This window comes from Salvia splendens, chromosome 21, assembly GCF_004379255.2.
Source record: "Salvia splendens isolate huo1 chromosome 21, SspV2, whole genome shotgun sequence".
In the NCBI taxonomy this organism is placed as follows: Eukaryota; Viridiplantae; Streptophyta; class Magnoliopsida; order Lamiales; family Lamiaceae; genus Salvia; species Salvia splendens.
The window spans coordinates 18,611,599-18,623,757 of record NC_056052.1 but is presented as its reverse complement, the minus strand read 5'-3'; the positions used below and the strand labels follow the sequence as shown (position 1 = coordinate 18,623,757).

Here is a 12,159-nt window from a genome sequence, read left to right as displayed (position 1 = left end):
GTTGCTCTTTCTCTATCGTCTTAATTTTTAATAGGAAATTAATTTAATAGAGTTCCCCAACATCATGCATAATGATAACTTAAAATCAAATGACCGCAGGGGCGTAGCGCAGTTGGCAACGGAGGGGCAGATTTTGCTGCAATAACTTTTGAATACTATAATCGAGAACCCCTAATTAACAAACCGTTTGTAGCTGTAATTGATCACAACAAATTGTAGTGTAACCGTAGATATAGTATTTTTTTAGTGATTTAATTGAGTTCTTGATAAAAAAAACATCGATTTTCTTTCATTTAAATTTTTTTTGTGTTCTCGTTAGAAAATAAATATTTTATTTAAAATTCCTTTGTGATTGTGAATTTTGAACAAAGTATTGTGGTTGGGAGAGAGCGGCTGTGAAAATAAATTGTGGATAGGGTAGAATAAACCGTGAGAAACGTGGGTGATTTTGCTAAGGTTTGAATTGATTGTATTAAATATTAGTAATTGATTTGAATTGTTTGAGTACTAAATTTGGGATTTATTTTGCTTATTATAGGGGAGATGTTGTAATTTGTAAACGTGTGATGATGGTGGAAAAAGATTTTTTGTGCTGCATATACTGAATGAAGTCCTTGGGTTCAAGAAAAAGAATTTAGAATTTGGACTCTCTAATATAGTATTTTAATATTATTTTAAGACATCTAGACTCGCAAAGAAATAAAGTTCGCACACATCAATCACTTAATGGGACTATTCATTTATTTAATTTAGAATGATACTCAACAATCACATTATGACAACCATACAAGGTATAAAAGTAAATTTAAGTATTAATTATATAATAAAATATTAATTGCAATTAGTGGATAAATTAAAAAGAATTTATTACCCTTCGGCCTATTTTTGTTTTTTTAATCTGCATTCGTCATCATCTTATTTTCAAATTTGAATTAATATAACATGCATTAATTACATTTTATAGTTTTCAAAAAAGTAAAAAATCAATATACACATCTTGAATATAATATTGTAGAAATTAAATGCTACATGTTAGTCATAGAATTATTTATATGAGACCGTATGATAATAAAGCATGATGGTATAAAAAGAAATATGAAAGTAATATCTATATTGTGAATATTAATAAGGAGAGGGGAGAAAATGATAATCTTACAAATAAAATAAAATAAAAATAGTTTCTGGAATGATGAAAGGGTCGAAAATCTTAAATGTCACGTGAGGAATTTAGTTCTCTACTTATTCCTATAATATTGTCAAAAATATTCTAGCAAGTTCAAGTGAGATATGAATTAATATTATAATGCAAATTATCTTAAAAGTTTGCAATATATGTGTGCGTGTCTCTCCAATTGGGGAGTACAAAAAAATAATTAGTCTTCTAGAAGGCAAAAGCGCCGAGAATGGATAAGGATTTGGAGATATTTTGTCATCAATTAAGTCTACAATATTATACAATATTCTAGACGAAATTAAACAAAGATAATCTAGAAGCTTGGGAGTCACTATAAATAGCATTTCCAGAAATCTTGGGAGTCACTATAAATCATAATATCTTGGGTAGTGATGATCAATATCTAGAGATGTGTAACACCCCGACTTTTTTCTACCCTTTTATTGTATTCTTGAAAGGATCGTTTGAAGAATTAATATTTAGCACAACACTAAATATTAATTGTTTGCGTTGAGTGATTTTAATCTTTGTTGGAAACGGGACGACGAAATTGATTAAAGTTTTCCGTGAACTTTAATTAATAGAAAGGAATGAGAGAATGCAAAATATATACTCTTGGCTTCTCAAATAAAAATTTGAGTCCAAATGTTTTTATAAAAAATGACTTTGGGCCATGACAATCAAAAGGTCCAACAAATAGATAATTATACAAATTTGGTGCTTTGCAACTAAATGAGCCCAAACTAATTTAAATAAATTATGTTGAGCCCAATACATTTTCCAAAATATGAGAGTAAGCCCAAAGATCTTCTTTTTCTTCTTCTCCTCTTCATGATCGACGGTTTCTTCAAGTGGAGACTCCCCATCTTCAACTTCTCCACTCTCCATCTTCCACCATTAATCCTACAAACCAAAGGTCACCCATTACTTCTTCATGTAACCTCTTCCCTAACTCCTCACAATACACACTTTACAATGAGCAAATTGAGAGAGAGGGAGGGAGCCGAGATGAGAAGAAGTAGAAGGAATTGTTGCTTCCATTTTGTTTCAACCACAACCAAGTTCAAATTCTTGAGGTATAATCCCTTTCCTAGCCCAAAGCATGAAATGTTAGTAGCTAATTTCATACATTGATTTCATACTTTCACCTTCACAAGCAATTCAAACAATTTAACAACAAAGAACTAATCGAACATCGCCGTACTTAATCGAACACATGAAAGAACTTAACTTGGAATGAGAACTTGTCTGGCGGGGCTGCTTTGGGGTTGGTTTCGGGGCTGTTCGGGGTTGTTGAGAATAGTTAATGGGGCTGCCGGATGCTTACGGGGTAGTTTTCGCGCTCGGTCGGGACTACCGGTGGAGATTCGGGGCTGTTTTCGGACTGCCCGACAGCTGGGAATGCCGGAAGGCAGCGGTTCAACGATGACTGCTGATGATGGTCCTCTACCGCGATGGTGAAGGATCTGGACCGCGACGGTACAACAGCGCACAACGGAGCCTGGCGAAGGCTGACCCGAGACAGCAGTTCCGTCTGACAGCAACAGCACTTCCCGACGGTGCGTGTTTGAGCCGCGGGCAGTGAGCAGTGAGCCGCGGGCAGCGAGCAGCGGCGACCGTCCTCCCCTCTCGCTGCAGTGGCGTTCCTGGGTGGAATACGCGGCAGACGGCGACGGGAAGTGAATTGAAGGCGACGAACTTTGGAGCTTCTGCAATTTGGGGATCTTGATTTGGGAAATTACCTAATTTTGGGATGAAGTAACATCATAGAGGGAGTAAACCGAGAGAGATTGGGGAAGTGGAAGTCAAATTTGGGCCTTTGTTTGGTAAAAGGATTTGGGCCCTTTTTGCCTTGTAAAAAAAAATGAATTGATTGGGCCTCATTCTCTTAATTCTTATTGGGCTCTTTTCTTTTAATTAGAGGAACAAGGTGGGCTAAGTAAATAAATCTTTGGGCCGTCAATTAAAATAATCGCGAGAAATTAATGAATTAATTTCCGAATAATTCGATGTACAAATAATTTTATCCCCAGTCTGAAATAATATAATTGCGAAGAGAAATAGTTGCGATAATTATACGCTTAGAAAATTTTGGAATTTATTTCGATATCATGGAGGGAAATACGAGGAGCCAGCGGAGGAATTTTGGGCGTAAGCGGCCGACCGGCGTCGCACGCGACGCCTTGGGCGGCAGCCGAATAATAAAAAAAAATGTACAAAAACCGAGAAACGTGATAAAAGACTTTAATTAGAGTGCATGCATTCTAAATATCTTGGTTATCGAGATTGATGGGTACTTTATGTATTTTCCGAAAAGGTGGTTCGCACGCACGCTAGAAGTCGGAACGAGGAACTATTTACGGAAATTCTAAGCTTTTGAGGTGGGCTCTATTACTTAAAATCTTTTAAATTGCAATGGTATGTTTATGGAGAGAAAGTGGTGGTTTGAATGTTATGTCATACCATACTTTATGTTTTGAATTGCCTATCTGATTGTCTACTAGGATAATATCCTACTAGACTTTGATGGTTAACGAATTCGGGTCTGACTAGGGAGTGAGTCCCTACTCAGACTAGTGCACTGATGGGGATCGTGAGCCGTCCTTTGTGGTCGGCCGGTCCAGTGATCGAGTTTGTGGCCACATTCTCGTTTCACATGATGGTTCAGATATGGTACATGAATGGGGATGATAATGATATTTGTCTGCAGACAACTTTTTATGGAATGGTTTTAGTGATTCTCGGCCTTTTAAAGTAAAACCCGAGTTTCACTCAATGATGGCTTGACATAACTTAAATGATGAATGTATTTTGGGCATGAGTTCACTGAGTGCATTAAAGTACTCAGCCCCTGCATATGTTTTCCCTATGTGCAGGTTGAGCGGTGACGAGCGCGGTGGGTGTTGAGCATAAAAGTGAAGAATGTCTATCAAATGTCTAGAATATGGTGTGTCTTCATACATAGCATTATTCTACTCTCGAAATGCTTCCGCTAAATATGGTTTCTTTTGAGTTCGTGTATTGTTGGGATATTTTTCATTTGGAGTTGTTGATTGTTGAAATGATACTCTGATTTTATTCGAGCTATTCCCATTTGTTTCGGGCTATGGTTGAGTTGTGTTGTTTTCCCCCTTTCTTCCCCGCTTCTTTAACCCTCCCCTAGTCGCGATCAACCGTGTTTTCTATCCTTAGGAAATGCGGGCGTGACAAGATGTTAGTATTGTTATTACAATGAATCGTGCGCTAGGTGAATCTAGTTTAATAATGTCCTCGAGAAAAGTTTGAAATAAAGTTTTACTATTCGAAAACTAATCAGTTGAAATTTATTTCATAAATAATAAACAAGAATTTCAAACCAAGTCCACTATTAGAATAAGTAAGATACTTATTAATTAATTGAGTCCATAGCTAACTTTAATTAATTAATAGACATTTATATCTTAAGCACTGGAAATAACGTATCAAAAGAGGAATGCCCAGAATTAGTCGTAATTTGGGATCTGAAGTCAAAGAATGATAATCCACTTGACTGTCTTGAAAAGAAGCTTAGAATTATGCTTTTACCTTTGGAGGTGGACAATATTTTGAAGTTAAAACTTAGAGCAACATTGAACTATTACTTTGACAATTTGTACTTACCTCCATATACCTTTTTTGTAAGCGTGCTGACAAGGCTTGTTTCATGCATTTGTTATGGGGTAAATTTTTGTGTTTTCGGGGAGCTAACATGCGTTTCTGAGTTCAGGTGCGTAATAAATCTGTCAGACCCAGGGATTTGTGCAAATTGATCTGGCAGATGCAATCGAGTGGAATTTGAAGTGATGTACCAGAAGTCGCCGCACAGACCTGGGAGAATAAAAAAGATGGCGACATGAGCAGAATGGGAGCAAAAGAGCAAATTTTAAAGATCCTTCTTAGGGGTACAATTATCAAATCAACAAGAAGACGCCCTAGGGATCAAAGCATCACCTATATAAAGGGGTGAATATCCAAAGAAGATGCAGCTATGTTCTTAGCTCAATTCTTCCGAGAGCTCAAAATCACTTCAAAATCTGGTTTTAGTCTGTGCACTTGGTTATGGGCTGAAGTCCTAGCTGTTGTGGTGGTGTCTTGTTTGTTTTTAGCTTGTAACACCGTCCCAAGTGGGCGAAGAAACAATTTCTACTTACTGCTTTTGTTTTATTTTCGTGCTTTGAAACTTTGTTGATGTTTGAATAATTTTCGTAGCTGAATTCCGAAGTTATTGTTGATGTTTCGTTAAGCTCGACGTTAAAACTTGTGAGTTTGAACTTATATCTGAATGCCATGGATGTTTTTGTTGATGTCTCTTTGGATCTCGAGGCGTTGATGTTTGGTTTTTACTATTTTGGACGCGTTTAGCAATTGTTGGGAGTTGAAATCGGTTGGATTCAAGTTGGTTTCTGTGGATCTGCTTTTGATGAGGCTGGATCTGAGTGTGGTGATCTGGGATCTGATGGATTCATGTTGGATTCATGTTGGATTGGAGTTTGAGTTAGCGAATATGATCTTCTCTGCTTTAATTCTGCATGATTATGGCTTAATACTGTTCGTTCTCAATTTCGCTTGGACAAGTAGATTAGATCTGGTAGTTTCATGCTTGAATTTCGTGTTTATGTCTTGATCTGAGGTTTGATCTATTTTAATGGAGTTCAACGCTCTGTTACGCTTTGTTTCTTTCGATGAATTCCTGAAGAATATGAAGTAGTTAGAGTTAGAATCAGTTCTGCATTTTTTTGTTCTTTTATGCTTTTCACAGCTTTTCAGTCACTAGGTTAGTTAGGAAAATTGGTCCCCACTTGCTTTTGCATATTGTTTGGCTATTTCGGGAAAGGTTCAACATGACCGTTGTTATTGCAGATGTTTTCAGTTGTTTAGTTTAGATTGAAGTATTTGCTTTTGTTTGATATTCATGCATACGTCCGTACTGTTCTCATCCGCTAGGTCAAGTAGATAGAATAGTCTTTTAAATTTTTGTCGAGTCTAGGAGATTTAACTTAACCCACTGAGTTGCGTGGCAGCAACCAACCCTTCCAAAATGTCCACGACACAAGCTCTACACCTCCATCCTTCTGGGATTATATCCTTACTTCCCTATACTAACCAATATTATAGTGGGTTAAGGTTTTGATAGCAGTTCTGGAAGTGCACCCAACGACACTCAAATATGTTTGGGATCTGCTAGACCCATCGGTTTAGTAAATCTACTAGACCCATTTGCTTGTTACTTCTTTTAATCTCAGTGTGCACACGTAGAGATAACTTAAGCTCATCACTTTCCATTAGAGACAGAGAGTACTATCTACCATCTCAAGTGATGCGGATGCAAATTTTGTTCCACATGTATTTCCTGACTAGGGATAAAAAAGGGTGGGGTTACAAATATGGTGAGAGAACCTTGTTGGATATGTACTCTAAATGTGGTGGAATGTCGACTCTCTGTGTTAGTGCTACCAGTTGTGGGGTTAAACTTTTCATGAATAGACTATTAATCTCAACCCATATGCTTGTGAAAGCCTTAAGCTAAACCATCTCTGTAACACAGGCCAGAAATGAAAAGCAGATGATTTTTATAACTTGCTTGTGGAGTGGGAGAAGCTTTTCTTTTCCGATTTATCCTCGGAAAATAAAAACGCATCCAATGAGCATGTCAAACAAGAAGTTGAAGATGATAGTGAGGAGTAGGAAGATGAAGATGACTCTAAAGTGTTTGAAGTTGAAGAGATTCTGAAAGTTTGTTGTGGAAACCCCAATACCAAAAAAACTTATGAAATGCATTTCAAGATACGGTCGAAGGGTTATGGCTCTGAGTATGATACGTGTGTGCCTTTGGGTGATCTGAGTTCTTGCCCTGAAATGTTGAAGGAATTTGTGTTAAGAGTTTACAAGTCTAGAATTTTGCCACTGCCTGGAACTATTGATGGCATATGTGGTGGCCTACCTTGTCAAGGCTTAACTGTCTTTAATAGGTTTAATAACAAGGATGCACCACTTATCAAGTTGTGTTCATGAATATTGTGTCTCATCTCATGCCAAAGTTTTTTTTAGGGAGAACGTTGTTGACCTTGTGATGTTTGCTGTCAGTTTTCTTGGTAGATATGCAATGGGCTGCCTTGTGGGCATGAGTTATCAAAGCTAGAATGGGAATGGTGGCAGCTGGTGCATACGGTCTACCTCAATTTCGTATGTGTGTTTTTGTGTGGGGTGCTCTTCCTACAAGATGTACTTACTTCCATATACTTCTTTTGTAAGCTTGCCATTAGAGACAGAGAGTACTACAAAAAACAATGAATCTGGTTCTACCATCTCTAGTGAAGCTGATGCAAATTCTATTCCATATGTATTTCCCTAGATTGAAGGGAAATATGGTGAGAGAACTGTTGGTTTTGCAGCGGAAATCTATTTAGTTTGATTAAAAGATTTACATCTAAACATGCTTTTATCCGATTGTAAACTAGAAACATGTTCATAAGCATATAATCACAGACTGTACTGAATATATGCATTTAAATACAACATACCGTAGGAATTCAAGAGTTGAATTCAATCACCTTCTTCAATTTATCTCAACCACGGATCTTCTGATCTATTCCCTTTTACCTCGAATTTGACCTTTGTGTGGGCAAAGCTTGTCAAATCCTCAAAAGCTGGAGAAGAATTGAAGACAGAAATCTCTACGGAAGAAGAACCCTAAAAATCGATATTTTTCTCTCTACGGATTGTAGAGGTCGAATTTCTACGGTAGAATTAATTAATCTGTCTTCTCTTCTTCTCCCTTTTATATTAAGTTAATTATTTTGGGCCAGGCCAGGGATCTGTGGAGGATTGGATTGGGCCACAGTTCAGGCTTTCACTAATTAAATTAAAAGCAATATAATTCAAGCCCAAACTTAAATATTATTATCATCCACTATAGATATAATATTGACTGCCCGTCCATACCGAAATTACGAGTATTCCGAGACTTCCTCTTTAATTAAATCATTTCCCGTGTTAAAGATATAAATATCCATTAATTAATATCAAGTCTGCTATCTGACTATTATTAATTAATTTCTTTTTCCAAGAGTGGTTTAGTTTAGAAACATTATTTATTATTCATGGAATAAATTCCAACTGGCATGTTTTCTGAATAATAAAACCTTTTTCTAAACACCTCTTGAGGATATTATAATACTGGCCTCTCCCAGCACACGATTCATTGCAATAACATACTAGCACCACTTAGACATTAATGATCATTACCCAATCTATCAGGATTCTAGGGCAACGAAATTCCCTCACCATTTGATAAGTCAAAGTAGTTTTCAATTAATATCGTATGCTCAATGTTATGTCAACAATGATTAAGAAACGACAATCACTGAGACCTCGTCTTTCAGTAAATAGCCAAGAAAGACTTATCTCACTGTTTGATCCTATCAGTGCTATACCACACCGACGTCGTTCATTTCCTTAGGTAAGGAAACTTTCGGACTGACGTTGCAACCTTTCACGATAGGTAGTCAAAGCCTATCTAGGTTGTGAAACAATTTTCCTTCTGCAAGAACCGACAAGTTACCTACTGTGAACGCTGCTCACAACTCGTCTACTATGCAGAAGACTTAGACTCATTTTGCTTAAACTATGTATTTAAATGGAAAACGCATTTCAACATCTCATAAATACATAAGCAATACATAAGCAAAATACATTGTAACAAAATATTCTTTCTCATAAAATGGTAACAAATGGATAAAGAGTTATTACATATACAAGCATTCGAAAGATGCTTTCGGTATACTAAACTCTAACAATCTCTCACTTATAGTCAAAATAGCTTTCGAGTATACCAAAACTGCAAAATCCTCCCACTTATACTGAAAGCGGATCGAACACCTAACCCTTTCACGTGACATTCAAACGTCTTGACTGGAAGTGCCTTTGTGAATGGATCTGCCAAATAGTTTTCTGATGCGATCTTGACCACTTCAATGTCTCCTATCAGCACTATACCACGAATGATGTGATATTTTTTTTCTATGTGTTTGCTTGCCTTGTGGGCTCGTAGTTCCCTTGAGTTTGCCACAGCACCAGAATTAGCACAATAAACAGTGATGCTCTTGGGCATACTCGGAATCACATTCAAATCAATAAGAAAGTTTCTGAACCATACTGCTTCCTTTGCGGCTTCTGATGCTGCCACATATTCAGCTTCCATGGTAGAGTCTGCGATGCATTTCTGCTTCGCATTCTTCCAAATTACGGCTCCACCTCCTAAAGTAAACACATATCCAGAGGTTCATTTTCTAGAATCCCGATCAGACTGAAAGTCTGAATCAATGTAACCCAAAGGATGTATCTGGGATGCCTGGTAAACTAGAGAATACTCCTTAGTTCTTCTCAGATACTTGAGTATTTTCTTTACCGCAATCCAGTGTCCTTGACCAGGGTTTGACTGATACCTTGCTACCATGCCAACAGCAAAGTAAATATCGGGCCTTGTGCATAACATAGCATACATGAGACTCCCAACAGCTGATGCATAAGGGATCCTTCTCATAGCTTCTATCTCAATAGGTGTTTTGGGACACATATCCTGAGACATGGTGATTCCATGGCTAAAAGGTAGAAAACCTTTCTTGGAATCTTGCATACTAAAACATTTAACTATCGTATCGATGTAAGATTCTTGAGATAGGCACAACATCCTTTTCTGGCGGTTCCTAAGAACTTTAATGCCTATGATGTGTCCAGCTTCTCCCATATCTTTCATCTCAAATTGACTTGAAAGCCAATCTCTCACGTCTGACAACATTTTCTTACTGTTTCCAATCAATAGTATGTCATCTACGTAGAGTACCATGAACACTACATTCTTACCTTCAACTTTCTTGTACACACAGCTCTTATCTGGGCACTGCTCAAAGCCAAAAGACTTAACAGTTTGGTCAAAACACATATTCCATGATCGGGATGCTTGCTTGAGGCCATAAATGGCCTTCTTAAGCTTCCACACCATGTGTTCTTTGTCCTTGACTACATATCCCTCGGGTTGTTCCATGTAGATGGTCTCCTCAAGACTTCCATTTAGGAAAGCTTTCTTGACGTCCATCTGCCATACCTCCCAATCCATGTAGGCTGCGATAGATAAAAGAATTCGGATTGACTTGAGCATAGCTACTGGCGAAAAGGTCTCATCGTAATCGATACCTTCTCTCTGGGTATAACCATTAGCTACTAGTCTTGCTTTGAAGACTTTAACTCGTCCGTCAGGTCCTCGTTTGAGTTTGTAAATCCATTTGCTCCCAATGGTAGTACAACCTTCAGGTAGGACTAATAAATCATAAACGTATTTGTATATCATTGATTGTAGTTCAGAATCCATTCCTTCTTTCCAGGAATGACTATCCGAATCTGCCATCGCCTCTTTAAAGTTCCATGGGTCTGATACATTGCTGTCTGGGTCTAAGTCAGATGACTCACCCAAACCAATGTACCTTTCTGGTTCACGAGGAACCCTCCCACTACGACGAGGCTCTACAATTTGTGGTACAGAAGTTGATATCTCAGGTATAGATTGTACTTGTGTTATTGGTTATTTGCTTGTGGAAACTGAAGTATCTCTTGGTTCTTCAAGAGCTACTTCACTGCTGGGCTTATGATTCATCACATAGTCTTCTTCTAAGAACTTAGCATTTGTGCTAACAAATACCTTCTTATCTCATAAACTGTAGAATTCATAGCCTTTCGTTCCACTAGGATACCCTACAAACAAACATACCTCAGTATAAGACTCCAACTTCGTTGGATCTTTCTCCAACACGTGTGCTGGAAAACCCCTCACTCTGAGATGTCTTAGACTAGATTTTCGTCCAGTCCACAACTCATGTGGTGTTGTAGGTACTGATTTGGATGGTAAGTTGTTCAAGGTATAGATTGTTGTGAGCAACGCGTGTCCCCAGAACGAAATAGGTAACTTACCATAACTCATCATCGATCGAACCATTTCTAAGAAGGTTCTATTCCTTCGTTCAGCTACGCTGTTCTGCTGGGGTGTGCCAGGCGCAGTCACTTGGGATTCAATTCCCGCCTCTGATAAGTAGTCCAAGAACTCACTACTAAGGTACTCGCCTCCACGGTTAGACCGTAGAGCCTTGATTGTCTTACCATGTCGCGTCTCCACAAGTGCCCTGAATTCTTTGAACTTTTCAAAAGATTTTGACTTGTGACGCATCAAATAGACATATCCAACTTTCGAGTAGTCATCAATGAAGGTGATGAAATACTGAAAGCCGCCTCTAGCTTGAGTAGTCATTGGACCACACACATCAGAATGAACGAGCTCAAGTACTTCCTTGGCCCTATTACCCTTGACCTTAAATGGTCTCTTAGTCATCTTGCCTTTCAAACATGATTCACAAGTTGTATAAGGTTCTATTTCTAGATCCTTAAGTAGACCTTGGTCTACCAACGCTTGAATCCTAGTAGGGTTAGCATGACCAAGTCTAAGGTATCATAAGTACGTTCCGTTCATTGAAACAGAAGGAGATTTTCTTTTTCGAGAGATTTTCTTTTTCGAGAAACTTTCGATGTTGAGTTAGATTCAGTTTTATGTTGCATATACTGTGTAGACATTATTGTGTAAAGGTTGTTTTCCATGATACCACGACAGATATAAGAACCACATTTCTTGATAATGCATGAATCATCAAATGAAATCGAATATCCATCAGAAACAAGTTTAGAAACCGAAATTAAATTTCTTCTAAACGAAGGTATCAACAAAACAATATTCAACACTAAAACTCTATCACTAGAAAAACGTAAATAAACGTCTCCAACTGCAACGACTGCCACTCTCGTAGCATCGCCCAGCTGGATCTCGATCTCTGTTTCATTCAACTGCCTTGTCACCTGCATTAAATCAGGATCAAAGCAAACATGATCAGTAGCTCCAGTATCAACCACCCATTGCTGAGTAGATA

General features: G+C 37.8%; 1 protein-coding gene across 1 annotated transcript in view; it reads right to left on the bottom strand.

Annotated features, from left to right (window-relative positions):
* The window catches only part of LOC121783379, a 447,925-nt gene that overhangs the window by 144,666 nt on the left and 291,100 nt on the right, over positions 1 to 12,159 (bottom strand). The gene's annotated exons all lie outside the window — the stretch shown is intronic.